Here is a 15,213-nt window from a genome sequence, read left to right as displayed (position 1 = left end):
GCGAGGAGGGCTCTGCATGGTCGACTGGGCTGGGTGTGCCCTTGCCGTGTCTGTAGCCAGTGTCGAGTGGTCTGTCTTTTTTTTCTCATTATTGCTTTTTACAACTGAGTGACTCACTAGGCCATTTCAGAGGGCAGTTAAGAGTCAATCACATTGCCTTGGGTCTGGAGTCACATATAGGCCAGACCGGGTAAGGACGGCATATTTCCTTCCCTAAAGAACATTAGTGAACCAGATGGGTTTTTACGAAAATCCAGTAGTTTCATGGTCACCATTACTGATACTAGCTTTTTATTCCAGATTTATTTAATTAACTGAATTTAAATTCCCCAGCTGCCGTGGTGGGATTTGAACTCACGTCTACCGGATCATTTGTCAAGACCTCTGGATTACTAGTCCAGTAACATAACCACTATGCTACCGTTCCCGACATTTATGTCAGCTTATGATATGGGTTTTGCATAAACATGTCAAGGATACCAGAAAAAGTTGATGTACACTTTTGGACCTCACTGCAGATGACCATGAAGATTGGACTTGCTCCCTGGTACTCAGCATTTGAGAAAAATCCCCAATGAATGCAGCAATCTCAGGGATGCGTTAACTCCTGTAGGAAGGCAGACCCAGTAGGATACCAATCCCTCAACCACACGCCAAAGCAACACTGTGGGCTCTCATTCTGGCCGACCATTTACTGTTCCTCTCCTGCCAACTCCACTTGCCCCCTTCATCACTTGTTATTGAGGCTTTGCAAAGGATTCAGAGGAGAAGCCATTAGACTAATTCCCAGTTTAAAGCACCTTAGTCAACAAGATAGGTTAAAAGACCTGAGCCTCTACACTTTAGAGAAGCGTAGACTTAGGGGTGATCTGATTGAGGTTTATGAGATGATGAAGGGAAGTGATTGTGTTCCAGTTGACAGTTTGTTCCAATTAAATAGGTTAGGGAGGGCCAGGAGTCACAAATTGAAGCTGTATAAGGCCAGATCTAGGTTAGTTGTCAGGAGGTGGTGCTTTTCCCAGAGAATAATGGACCTCTGGAACAGGCTGCTGTGGACGCTGGTTCACTGAATTCCTTCAAGCGAGAGCTGGACCTGTTTCTGGCTGAGGTGGAGATGACCTCATACAAAAGATAGGTACTGCATAGAATTATCAGGGCCAGTGTGAATTCCTTGACTAGTTGTGATCGCCTGAGGGGGAGGGGTGGGGGGGCGCTCGGGGCGGACTTTCCCAGATTTCTTTCCAACAAATTGGCCTGGGGTTTTTATCTGGTTTCTCCCCTCTCCCAGGAGATCACATGGTTTCGGGTTGGGTGGGGTTGTATATATTGTGATGCACAAGGTATGAGCGACAGGCTGGATGGACCAGAGGGTCTTTTCCTGCCCATCATTGTTCGTAGTGGTAAATCGCTCGGTGCTCCCTCAAACTCACTGCATCCATTTCCTGGGGTGCTCAGAATCTTCACTAGTGTTTGTGACAGGTGGAGTGCTTGACACAGGCTACGGTGATGTACCAGGATACATGGTGCCACTTGCCGTGACTTTAGCACCTTGGGAAGAACCTAAAGGAAAAATTCCAATGCATGGTGGCATAGTGGTTAGCACTGTTGCCTCACAGCACCAGGGACCTGGGTTCAAATCCAGCCTCGGGCGACTGTCTGTGTGGAGTTTGCACATTCTCCCTGTGTCTGCGTGGGTTTCCTCCGGGTGCTCCGGTTTCCTCCCACAGTCCAAAAATGTGCGGGTTAGGTTGATTTGGCTATGATAAATTGACCCTTAGTGTTAGGGGATTAAATACGTGGGGTTACGGGGATAGGGTGGGATATGTGTCGGTGCAGGCTCGATGGGCCGAAATGGCCTCTATCTGCACTGTGGAGATTCTGTGTGTGTGTGTGTGTGTGTGTGTGTGTGTGTGTGAGTGTGTGAGTGCCTTCCAAGAAAGGCCAGATCATCAGGCAAAATGCGCGTCATGTATCTGCTGAGCAGATTTTGGCCCTGCCACGATGATTAAGAAAGTGAGTCAATGTGTGTGAAGGACAGTAGTGAACGGAGGGGACTTGCTGGGTGGTGGGACCACACCTCCAACCTATGCCTGAATGATGCCCTCCACAGATTCCAGGCCTGGACCATTTCCTCAAATTCCAAACGGCTGCATCAACACAACTGATCCACCACCTTGTCCACGAGGTTCCACATCGGGACAAAACCTGCCACTGACTCAGTTCAGTACTTATGGAATGCATTTCCTCGTTGAAGCAGGGCTACGTTTGTGACAGATGCACAGCTCTGTTGAGCTTGAAACCTTAAGAACTTGGCACTGTAAGGGTGGATCTATGGATTAATACTCACAGGGAGCGTGAGTTGTAGAGTTGTCGGCTGCAATGTTGTATCCCGAGCTCAGACCCAACGCTCTTGGCATGTATGGCTCTAAATGTGAATTTGACAAAACACCGCATCCCTTTCAATTATAGTTAGACCAAAATATTCTGAATGGACTCTTAAACCTTATTCATATTAAAAAGTTCCTTTGTTTGTGTCGGACAAAAGAAGACAATATACAAATCTGTCTCAAGGTAGCTTGTAGTTTTGGGGAGAGGCGGCCAGCTAGTTTCTCAAAGTTGAACTCACTACGTGCACCCCTAAATAAACCATGTCAGGAATTTCCTCCTGTCTTTGAAATGTTAAATGCATGCCAAAGTTGCCAGATACCTGTTGGGAACTCTAGGCTAGTTCTCATTTGATATTCCACTCAGGTATCGGAAAGAAAGTCAGTCAAGAGCCTGTTCTTCACGCTCCCTGAACCCGAAAGGTAAAATTAATTAATAACATGCTTGCCTGTCTACAGGGAAAGTACTGCCTTGATCTGGGATATTCTGCAAAGAAGCTGTCATTCACTTCAAAGAAAGCCATGAGTAATTTTTGTTTTATTCATTTACGGGATGTGGGCGTCGCGGGCAAGGCCAACATGTGAAGGGATAATTATTAGTCCTAGCCCCTTTAGGGCTACACCAGATCAGGTGTATTCTGCAGATGTTCACTTTCAACTAAAGTTAGAGGTAGCCGAATCCTAAAGATGCTTAATTGGGTCTAAAGGTCCAGACTATCTCTCCCTAAAGGAAAGGAACAACCTGAAGATGTTACAGTCCTCCAGATATGAGGGTCTGGAAAACTCCCCCAGAATTCTGCAACTCCTCACCATAGAGTGTACAGAGATTGAGTTTGCGAGTTTGATACAGAAGTACTATGTGAGACAATTCTAAAAATATAGAGATTTATTAAAGAACTGACATATAATTTACAGTTAGTGATTCAATCGCAACATTAACAGTTACACATACAAAAAACTTACAAATCTATTATCAGAGATCATTAATCACAAATCTTAACTTCGCTAGTTTTACAGTTCTTAGTTTATTCCAGGATATCCACAAAAATCAAATACAATACCTTGATCCCCGAGACACAAAGAGTTGAAGACTTACAGAGCTTGCCTCTGAAGCCTGAGAATTGCTTTGCCCCTTTACAGCGAATCTGTCTTCCCAATTGAAAGTTCAATTTTTATACCCTTTCTCAGTGGTACTTCCTTTGAAGTTTTCTGCTGGTGTAAGTTAATTATCTCTGTTCATTTTTCTGTTGACCCCTGCTATTTTTACATTTAGATCAGCTTGTAGCATTAAAAATTATGTCTCTACCTTTAGCTGTTCAAAGCTTATCATAAAAAATGGTGTGGAGCAGATGTATCAATTTGATGTTATTCTTACCAAGGACTAGTGGGGTACCGCAGCGATCGGTCCTTGGGCCCCAGCTATTCACAATATATATTAATGATCTATTTCAATTTTTAAAATTTTTTTTAAATTTTATTTGTCACATAACCAAATACAGGTAGACTACCCTTTATTCGGACTTCCGAAAACCGAAACCCTCTAAAAACCGAAGGTTTTTTTGTTCAGCGTAAGTCGTGCGTACGAACGAAAAAACCTTCGGTTTTTAGAGGGTTCCGGTTTCGGAAGTTCGGATAAAGGGTAAGTCGTGCGCACGACCCCCCGCCGACCCCCCGCGGACCCCACCGGCCCCGACAACCGCCAACCCCGCCAGCCCCGACAACCGCCGACCCCCCCGCGGACCCCGCCGGCCCCGACAACCGCCGACCCCGCCAGCCCCGACAACTGCCGACCCCCCCGCGGACCCCGCCGGCCCCGACAACCGCCGATCCCCCCCGCCGACCCCCCCGCGGACCCCGCCGGCCCCGACAACCGCCGACCCCCCCCGCGTACCCCGCCGGCCCCGACCCCCGCCGACCCCGACTGACTTACGCTGAGCGTCAGCGTAAGTCGTGCGCACGACCCCCCGCCGACCCCCGCCGACCGCCCCGCGGACCCCCGCCGACCCACCTTCCGAAATCCGAAATTCTCCTTTATCCGAAACTCGGCTGGTCCCGAGGTTTTCGGATAAAGGATAGTCTACCTGTACAACAAGTGAAATCCAGTCAGTGAAATGCTTTTTTCTTAATGAGCCGAGCGCACCAAGCAGCAAAGGACACTTAGCTGCCTGGTACGCACGGAGCCCGCAAGGACGGCAGCCATCTTCATCGGCGCCATCGCAATAGGGTCCGCTCTCGCCTCGCTCCGCCTTTCCCGCACTCTTGCCCGACAATCTTCAGCCGCTGTGGTACCGACGTCCTGAGGCCTGCTTCTCCCTGGCTCTCCTTCCACCCAGTCTGACCTCCGAGCCTCCCGCGGTGTCCGACCTTCCAGGGCCTGCTTATCCCGCCCTCGGTCCGCTGGCCGCCTCCCCTCCTACCGGTTCGGCCTCCGAGCCTCCCGCCGAGGAGCTGCCAGCCGACGTGCTCCAGCGGGTCATCGTGGCCTCCATCGCTGCTTCTGCTGCCTCCCCGCCGACTCGCCGAACTCATCAGCGCCGATGCACAGCGTCTGTAGTGGGAGTGGGCCGACCGACTCAGGGAGAGCGCTTACCATGCGACGGCCACGGACGCCATCTTGATTACCATCTAGACAAGGGAACTAGCTGTAATATCTCCAAATTTGCAGATGACACAAAGCTGGGTGGGCGTGTGTGTGCTGTGAGGAGGATGCCGAGAAACTCCAGGATGATTTGGACAGGTTGGGTGATTGGGCAAAAGCATGACAGATGCAATATAATGTGGATAAATGTGAGGTTATCCACTTTGGTAGCAAAAACAGGAAGGCAGATTATTATCTGAATGGCAATAGATTGGGAGAAGGGGAAGTGCAACGAGACCTGGGTGTCCTTGTGCACCAGTCGCTGAAGGTAACCATGCAGGTGCAGCAGGCGGTTAAGAAGGCAAATGGCATGTTGGCCTTCGTAGCGAGAGGGTTTGAGTACAGGAACAAGGATGTCTTGCTGCAGTTGTACAGAGCCTTGGTGAGACCACATATTGAGTATTGTGTGCAGTTTTGGTCGCCTTATCTGAGGAAGGATGTTCTTGCCATGGAAGGAGTTCAGCGAAGATTCACCAGGCTGATACCTGGGATGGCAGGAATGATGTATGAGGAGAGATTGGGACGATTGGGCTTGTACTCGCTGGAGTTTAGAAGAATGAGAGGGGATCTCATTGAAACTTATAAAATTCTGACAGGACTGGACAGACTAGATGCAGGAAGGATGTTCCCGATGGTCGGGGAGTCCAGAACCAGGGGTCACAGTCTAAGGATAAGGGGTAGGATATTTAGGACAGAAATTAGGAGGAATTTCTTCACCCAGAGAGTGGTGAACCTGTGGAATTCTTTACCACAGAAGGCAGTAGAGGCCAATACATTAAATATATTCAAGAAGGAGTTAGATATATTTCTTAAGGCTAAAGGGATCAAGGGGTATGGGTAGAAAGCAGGGACCGGGTACTGAATTTGGATGATCAGCCATGATCGCATTGAATGGCGGAGCAGGCTCGAGGGGCCGAATGGCCTACTCCTGCTCCCATCTTCTATGTTTCTATGTTTCTATGTCTTCTATGTAATTCTTAAGTCAGCTCAGCTGGTTGCAACACAGAATCATGTCTCCTAGGTGTTCCAAGTTCAACACAAAAACGATGTGATGGCTGGTGCCTCCCCCACTTGATGCCATTTTTACGAAGGCATATGTTTCTTTCATTTTCTGTGATTCTTTCCGAAGTGTTGGTTTAAGACACCTTAACAGGGTATACCATTGTGTTCTTTCCCAGGCTTCAGACTTTCAGGAACCTCCAACCTCCTGTTTCAATAAAGCTATTGATTCAGTGTCAACAAATTATCTTATCTTAATAGCCTGTATGCTGTTTACAGCTTTAGATTGTTGAGGCTTCCAGATTTCCAGACTTAGTATGTCATGTTTTAATAAAGTCAGAATTCTTTTATAGAATGGTGTATTTTTCTGAATAGGTATATTGCTTATTCCTTCACACCCCCTCTTGACCAAAAATGAACTGGACCATCAAGACAGAGTTTGGTCAATGTTACTAATAAGGTTACAATAGCACATTAATTTCACGAGATTCACAATCATGTGCTACATGAAAATTCCTTTTAAGTCATCCTAGGACAATATTTTGCCTTATTTTAAATTGAACACAATTTAAAAGGATGATAGGTACATTGTCATGCAATTAGCGAAACAACATGTACTTAGAATGTCCAATTGGCAGATGTATGTTCCGTAGAGGTGACTTATTCATACGAGTCAAGGAGACATCATTTGGAACTAGCTGAAGCTTGACATGCTGTTCCTTCGATCCGGCGTGTGGACAGATTCTTGTTTTCGTAAAGGCCTTGCCAGGCGCTCAGTTGATTCCTTCTTCATCCGCGGTGTTTTCCTCCTTTGTTGAAGTAACTCATTGACCTTTCCTTGTTTCGGTTGTTGCTTTTCGCGAATCTAATTCCTGAGGCGTTGCCAAGCATCGTGTGGAGCAGTTGGCGACACCGTCTGACTGACCGTCGTCAGTAATTCGATTGCATCCATTTCCTGTGTCGTGCTCCAAGCTGGGTCTTGAAAGACAGTGTACGACTGCACCTTGTATTGTTCTTCCATTTCAGTATCCCGCAGGACATCTTTTGAGATTGTCTATGGAGACAGTTTTAAGAATATGCTTGCCATTCAGCTGATTAATATGTATTTTAACTGTTCTTTCGTTAATAACAGAATGTATTTGAACAGGTTTTTTCCACTTTGGTCTTAAACCAGGTTTTTGCTCGAGCTTCTTTTCCTGTACCCATTCTCCTACTAGGGGTTGCCATGCTTTGTTTGTCAATTTTTTCTGCCTATTTGCCTCCCTTATTCTCTGATCAATTTGATGAATCTCCTCTGTTACTTCTTTTTTTAAATCTAACTGTCGCTATTAGGTCAAGGACTCAGAGAGTGTAGAGGCAATAAAAGAACCATGGGTAAGTGATGTATTCATCTCAACCCCATACATCAGATAATATGGAGTTTTAGGGGACACTGTCCCTGATGCAGATGCGGGCACATTATTAAGTGATAGCTGCACCTCCAGAATGACGGTGGTCCACTTATTTCCCCTGATTCTCAACAGTTTGACCAATAGCTTTTTTACTTCCTGGTTTTTACGTTCCACCAGCCCCGCTGATTGTGGATGACGTGGTGTGCTGTGCTCTAACCCAATCCCCCTTTGTTCGCAGTAGCCTTTGAAGACCTTGGATACAAAGGCTCCACCTTGATTGGAGTGTAAGATTTTGGGTGCACCAGCTACAGTAATTATGTCAGTAATAGCATTGGCGAGTGCGTTTTCCGAAACAGTTTTTGTGGGGACCAGCCAGCAGAAGGAAGTGCATCCATCTACACAAACGAGAACATGTCTGTATCCCAAAGATGGGGGAAGTGGTCCAATAAATTCAATAAAAAATATTCCCATTGGCTCATCAGCTTTCACAGGAACCAATGGTGGTGGCTTAATTAGTGATGACTTATTGGTTAAATAGCATGGCTCACAATTTGCCACGTATATTTTACAGGCCTTAAGCATGCCTGGCCACCAATATAAGGGGGTCAATTTGCAGAATGTTGTTCTGGCACCACAATGTGCTTGACCTATGCCCTCGTGAGCTTCTTTTACAAGCTGTTCTCGTTTGTGTCTCGGGGGTTCTTCTCGGTTTCCCTTGGGCAACTTAACTAGCACAATACCCGTAGGGGTTTCCGAGTAAAAGTACTTTGGTGGATATCCCGGTGGATTCTCTTTTGTTGGGTCTAATAGCTGAATCAGTTCCTCATCCTGATTAGCTGCCTGTTCTGCCCTAGTGATTACATTAATATTGGCAGGCCCCTCTCGAGGGGGTGTCATGCAGACCGAACGTTTCACTTGTTCGTCTGTAAGACTGTTTCCTTTTGAGTGTACTGTCCCAGTGGCATGCCCGTTTACATGAATCACCTGACAATTCTGTTTCTCCATTCTCGAACGGAGAATGTCTTCCCACAATGACTTATGTTTTATGTGTTTACCCTTATGATTGGTAAAATTTGTTTGTTCCAGGAAAACTAGATCTTGGTTATATCCTCTTTTACAATAGCCACTATCCGTACAGATTAGTGTGGGTTTAATAGGGTCTGCCTTCTCTAAAGCATACCGTAATGCTGCGGCTTCAGCATATTGCGCTGTCTTATGGCCAAGGGGTATGGACAGTAATTCTTCTGGATAAAAAGAATAGGAATCTCGAAAAGTCCCCATTACTATCCCCATCCCAGCTGAGGATTGTTGAGATGTCCCTTTTTTAATCGTCATCGAAGATCCATCACAGTAAATGACTTGATGGTACTCTGTAAGCGGTCTCATAGGTATTTGTCTGATTCACTCCTCCATATCATCGTCCTCCATGATGGGGAGATGCTCCAAGTCCATTTCCGGGGAGAGGAATTTAAAAATGAGTGTAGGATCATTCAAGAATGATGTCCATTTATCATATCGGATCTGGGTGGCTCTTTTTTCATCAGAGGCCATCCTCAATACTGATCTTAAATCAGGAATCACAGTATGGATGGTAATGGGGTATTTCCCTTGAAACATAGAAACATAGAAGATAGGAGCAGGAGTAGGCCATTCGGCCCCTCGAGCCTGCTCCGCCATTCGATGTGATCATGGCTGATCATCCAAACTCAGTACCCCGTACCTGCCTTCTCCCCATATCCCTTGATACCTTTACCTCTAAGAAAAATATCTAACTCCTTCTTGAATATATTTAAAGACTTGGCCTCAACCGCCTTCTGTGGTAGAGAATTCCATAGGTTCACCACTCTCTGGGTGAAGAAATTCTTCCTCATCTCTGTCCTAAATGGCTTACCCCTTATCCTTAGACTATGACCCCTGGTTCTGGACTCCCCGGCCGTCGGGAACATTCTACCTGCATCTAGTTTGTCCAGACCTGTCAGAATTTTATAAGTTTCGATGAGATCCCCTCTCATTCTTCTAAACTCCAGCGAGTATAAGCCCAATCGACCCAATCTCTCCTCATACGTCATTCCTGCCATCCCAGGGATCAGCCTTGTGAATCTCCGCTGAACTCCTTCCATGGCAAGAACATCCTTCCTCAGATAAGGCAACCAAAACTGCACACAATACTCAAGGTGTGGTCTCACCAAGGCCCTGTACAACTGCAGCAGGACATCCTTGCTCCTGTACTCAAACCCTTTCACTATGAAGGCCAACATACCATTTGCCTTCTTCACCACCTGCTGCACCTGCATGCTTACCTTCAGCGACTGGTGCACAAGGAAACCCAGGTCTCATTGCACTTCCCCTTCTCCCAATCTATTGCCATTCAGATAATAGTCTGCCTTTCTGTTTTTGCCACCAAAGTGGATAACCTCGCATTTATCCACATTATATTGCATCTGCCACGCTTCTGCCCAATCACCCAACCTGTCCAAATCATCCTGGAGTTTCTCGGTATCCTCCTCGCAGCACACACGCCCACCCAGCTTTGTGTCATCTGCAAACTTGGAGATATTACATCTAGTTCCCTTATCTAGATCATTAATATATATTCTGAATAGCTGGGGTCCAAGGACCGATCCCTGCGGTACCCCACTAGTCACTGCCTGCCACTCGGAAAAAGACCCGTTAATTCCTACTCTCTGCTTTCTGTCCGCCAACCAGTTCTCTATCCAAGTCAATACCTTGCCCCCAATCCCATGTGCCTTAACTTTACATGCTAATCTCTTATGCGGGACCTTATCGAAAGCCTTTTGAAAGTCCAAATACACCACATCTACTGGTTCTCCCTTATCTCTTTTCCCAGTTACATCCTCAAAAAATTCCAGTAGATTAGTCAAGCATGATTTACCTTTTGTAAATCCATGTTGACTTTGTCCGATCCTGTCACTGTTTTCCAAGTGCTCAGCTATTACATCCTTTATAATGGACTCTAGCATTTTCCCCACTACCGATGTCAGGCTTACCGGTCTGTAATGCCCCGCTTTCTCTCTACCACCCTTTTTGAATAGTGGGGTAACATTAGCTACCCTCCAATCCATGGGTACAGTTCCAGATTCCAGCAAATTTTGGAAGATGATCAGCAATGCATCTACTATTTCTAGGGACACCTCCTTAAGTACCCTAGGATGTAGATTATCAGGCCCTGGGGATTTATCGGCAATTTCCCTAACACCATTTCCCTACAAATACTGATTTCTTTCAGTTCCTCCCTCTCATCAAACACTATGTTCTCCAACATCTCTGGGAGGTTATTTGTGTCCTCCTTTGTGAAGACAAAACCAAAATATGCATTTAATTGGTCTGCCATTTCTTTGTTACCCATTATAACTTCCCCTGCTTCTGACTGCAAGAGACCTACACTTGATTTCACTAATCTTTTTCTCTTCACATATCTATAAAAGCTCTTAAAGTCAGTTTTTATGTTCCCTGAAAGCTTACTTTCATATTCTATTTTCCCCTTCTTAATTAATCCCTTTGTCCTCCTTTGTTGAATCCTAAACTGCTCCCAATCCTCAGAGTTACTGCTTTTTCTGGCCAATTTATATGCCCTCTCCTTGGATCTTATGCTATCCCTAATTTCCCTTGTTAGCCACGGTTGAGTCACCCTTTTTGTTTTATTCTTATCCCAAACTGGGATGAACAACTTCTGTAGTTCATCCATGCGGTCTTTGAATGTTTGCCATTGCCTATCCACCGTCAACCCTTTGAGTTCCTTGATGAGGCATTGGACCACCACAGTCATGACCCTTTCTTTTTTAATGTACCTCCTTTTGACATTGGGAAAGTTATAAGAATGGAACTGAATGAGCACTATGCTCTTTTCATTATAGAAAACCGCAACTGCCACTGATGACCTGAGATGAATATTGAGGGGAACTTGTAGGTCCCTCTGTTCCAGGTCTATGGCTTTTTGTACCTCTCGGCATAATTGTTGCAATTTTGAGTAATCATCTGCTGTGAAAATATGAATGGTCCTTTTGCTGCGTGTGGCGCTGCGGCAAGTTGCGCTGCGATAATCAGTTTCAGCGCCCTAAGAGGGACGCGGAGCGCCTCGAGCCTCGCCCCGTCTCCCTCGAGGGGCACTGAAACTGAATTTCTGGCGATCGGTATCACTCCGATCGCTGCGCTAAATCCTGCGCTCAGGCGACTTTTGCGCCACTTTGGCGCCCCAACCCAATTTCTAGGCCCTTGTTCTGTTAGTTCTTTGAGTGTTGTTAGGAGATCTATTTTTCCTTTGTGGTCTTCAATAGGCCACTGTTTTTTAGGTTTGTGCCAGCCAGCAGCAAGTAAGTGGGATTTGATGTCTATCTTTCCACATTGATTTGGATGGCGTTGTAGATAAGGGTAGTATCTATTAATGAGTTGCTCGAGGAGGTCTTTGCCTCCCGCCTCTAGGCAAGTTCGATCAAGCTGTATCTGAACATGTTTTTCCTTGTCATCCTGGTCTGTGGATGCTTCTACAGGTCTGGTTGAAATTTAAAGGTGATGTTTCATGTCTGGTTGTCCTATAATGAGGGAACAGGCCAATTGTGGTACCAGTCCTACATCTAGGGTCATCGTGATTCCATATATGTAATTAGTTATTTTGTAAAAATTAATTATTTTGGTTTTGTCTTGTGTGAATCCCCCTAATGGTCTTTTATAAATATCATAGAAAACTGCAACTGCCACTGATGACCTGAGATGAATATTGAGGGGAACTTGTAGGTCCCTCTGTTCCAGGTCTATGGCTTTTTGTACCTCTCGGCATAATTGTTGCAATTTTGAATAATCAGCTGGTGAAACTATGAATAGTCCTTTTGCTGCTTCGCCCACTCTAGCATACAGGGGTGCTGAGAGCTCGGCAAAGGTTGGCGTAAAGGATTGAGCAAAATTCAGGAGTCCTAAACTTGCTTGCAGATTTTTCAGAGTTTTAGGATATTGAATGGTGGCTAATTTTTCTTTATAGGATTGAGTTAATCCTCTTCCGTTTCCAGTTATTCGCAGGTCCAGAAAATCTACCTCTTCCTTAACTAGTTGACTCTTTTTTATGTTGATTAAGTACCCAGCAGTTGTAAGTCTGGCTAAAACACTATCAATGGCTTTCAAGTGCTCTTGGATATTGTCATGTGACAGATATATATCGTCCACATAAGAATTGACATTAGGTAGGTCTTTTAAAAGGTGAATGATGTGGGTTGAAAAGAGAACGGGACTGTTTTGAAATCCCTGAGGCAATCTGGTCCAGCAGTACTGATAACCATCGGGTCCAGTCATCGCTGTTTTGGCCAATCAGCTTTTTCGATTGGATGGGACCAGAAGCTGTTTGCTAGATCAATACAAGATTTATATTTTTCCCTCGTGATTCCAGAGAGAACGGCTGTGGAATTTTGCTGTTGTGCAGTATGTGGGGCCGTTACCTTATTTAAGGCTGTATAATCGACCACTAATCTCCACCTCCCATCTGGTTTTGCAACACCAAACAATGGTGAATTAGTTCTAGATGCCAATTTGATTAAGACACCTTGGCCTAGAAATTCAGTTGCGTTTGCGCCCACTTATTGGCTATAAAGTGGTTTGCGCCTGAAGTTTTTTATCGCCCGAAATTCAGATGGACCCTAACATCGGCGTTAGCCGGTAGCGCCGCGCCGGCACCGATGACATCATCGGTGTGCGCAGCGCCCCGGTTGCAATGCTATTCCGGCCCGATGGCCAAATTCAGTTGCGGCCGCCTCGCCCGTGGCAGCCGCAAACAGCGTTTGTGAAACGGGGTCTTGCAGCTCCGAAAGGCCGGCGCATAAAGGTGGAGCGGCGGCCGGCCGCTTTCCCGGCGGCCGCCTGCCCGCACCTCCCTCCCCGGACTCCTGCACCACCCCCCCGCGGCATTGATGTCTGAGTCCCGCGAGCCCGGCACTTCTCCGTGGTGCCGGGCTCATTTGCCGGGGGAGTCCACCGGCGATCTGACGGCTGCAGGCAGCTCCTCCTTAAGAGAAGGAGGAGGCCTGCAGTACCCCAGCCTGCCGCACCGCATTGGGTGCCGCAGCGGCAGCTGGACGCCTGAAAGTGACATTCATCGCCCCTAGCGAGGCGGCCAAACCCTGCAATAGCGCCCGCCGCCGTCTTGGCCCGTCGCAACTGAATTTTAGGCGGGCGCTACGGGAATCCTGGCGAGCGCAAAATTTCGGGCGCAAAAGACCTGGCGGGGCCATACCGAATTTCTAGGCCCTTGTTCTGTTAGTTCTTTGAGCATTGTTAGGAGATCTATTTTTCCTTTGTGGTCTTGAATAGGCCACTGTTTTTTAGGTTTGTGCCAGCCAGCAGCAAGTAAGTGGGGTTTGATGTCTATCTTTCCACATTGATTTGGATGGCGTTGTAGATATGGGTAGTATCTATTAATGAGTTGCTCGAGGAGGTCTTTGCCTCCCGCCTCTAGGCAAGTTCGATCAAGCTGTATCCGAACATGTTTTTCCTTGTCATCCTGGTCTGTGGATGCTTCTACAGGTCTGGTTGAAATTTAAAGGTAATGTTTCATGTCTGGTTGTCCTATAATGAGGGAACAGGCCAATTGTGGTACCAGTCCTACATCTAGGGTCACCGTGATTCCATATATGGTATTAGGTATTTTGTAAAAATTAATTATTTTGGTTTTGTCTTGTGTGAATCCCCCTAATGGTCTTTTACAAATTGGGCTCCCCAAATCTGTCCACTTAGTATTTATAATTGCAGGATCTATTACAGTGTAATCAGCTCCCATATCAAACAGGGCCTTCACTTGTGTGTTTGTGGGCAAGGTCGCCAGGGCATAGGGAAATCCAAGAGGCCCTGGCTGGGTGCCAGGTCTTCAATCCTGGGATTGTTCATCCTCAGGATGCTGAGTTTCATTTGCTGCTTTGCCTTTAATTATTTTAACTGATTTTTGTTCCTCCCTCTTGGGGGTATCATGTTTTCCAAATCCCTTAGGGTGTTTGTCGGACAGTTTATTATCTTGACGATCCTCCTGTTGGGGTGGACATTGGTTCTGCCGGGAATCTTTTTGATCCCCATTTCAGTTTTCCCGGTATCCTCCCATGGCTCTCTGATAGTTTTGGCCAGTGTAAAAGCTGTCCCCATAGGGTGTCCACTGTCCTTCGCTTTCTTTTCGAGGTCTAGCCCCTCGTCTATCCCATCTTTCCAGGGAGAAATCTTTCTCGTATTGTGGGTGAGTTGGGGGTGTAAACCTTCTGGAATAAACCCTTGGTGGTCCCGAGCCATGAGTTTGTGTCTGGGCGGGGTGGACTTGAGACTTGGGTCTCTACAGTCCTTGTTTCTGAGTACCAAAGGTACCTTCTCTGGTTTTATCCCTAGTTTCTGATCTCATTATAGGTTTAGTTTGGGGTAGACCTAAGAGATCATGATTTAATTGGATAATGCGATTGACATTATCCCATCTTTGTTGGTTATCTCGATAATCGTTTAGAGCACCCTCACAGGCAAGTTTGAGGGCTGCATTTTGATATTGATTGGCCAGGCAACCATGAACAATGTCCCAATTATCCTGTGTAAGTACTTTGCCTAATCTGTAGGCAGCTACCAGCCCTTTAGTTGTGGCTGTATTAGTGAGTATTTCCTTGATGGAACCCATTACATGCCCTCCCTGAGTGGCCGTGAGAACATAGGCGTATATTTGAACCCAGTTGTTACACTGGTTTAATGGGGGAATTAAGTCTGAACTTAGTATCATTTGCAGTAGTTGCCTCAGGTGTTGGGCATTCCAATCTTGGCAACGGGTTTCCAATTT

The sequence above is a fragment of the Somniosus microcephalus genome, chromosome 4 (genome assembly GCF_052327205.1).
Source record: "Somniosus microcephalus isolate GS21.2 chromosome 4, FLI_Smic_1.0, whole genome shotgun sequence".
Taxonomy (NCBI): Eukaryota; Metazoa; Chordata; class Chondrichthyes; order Squaliformes; family Somniosidae; genus Somniosus; species Somniosus microcephalus.
Note: the sequence above shows the minus strand (reverse complement) of the source record.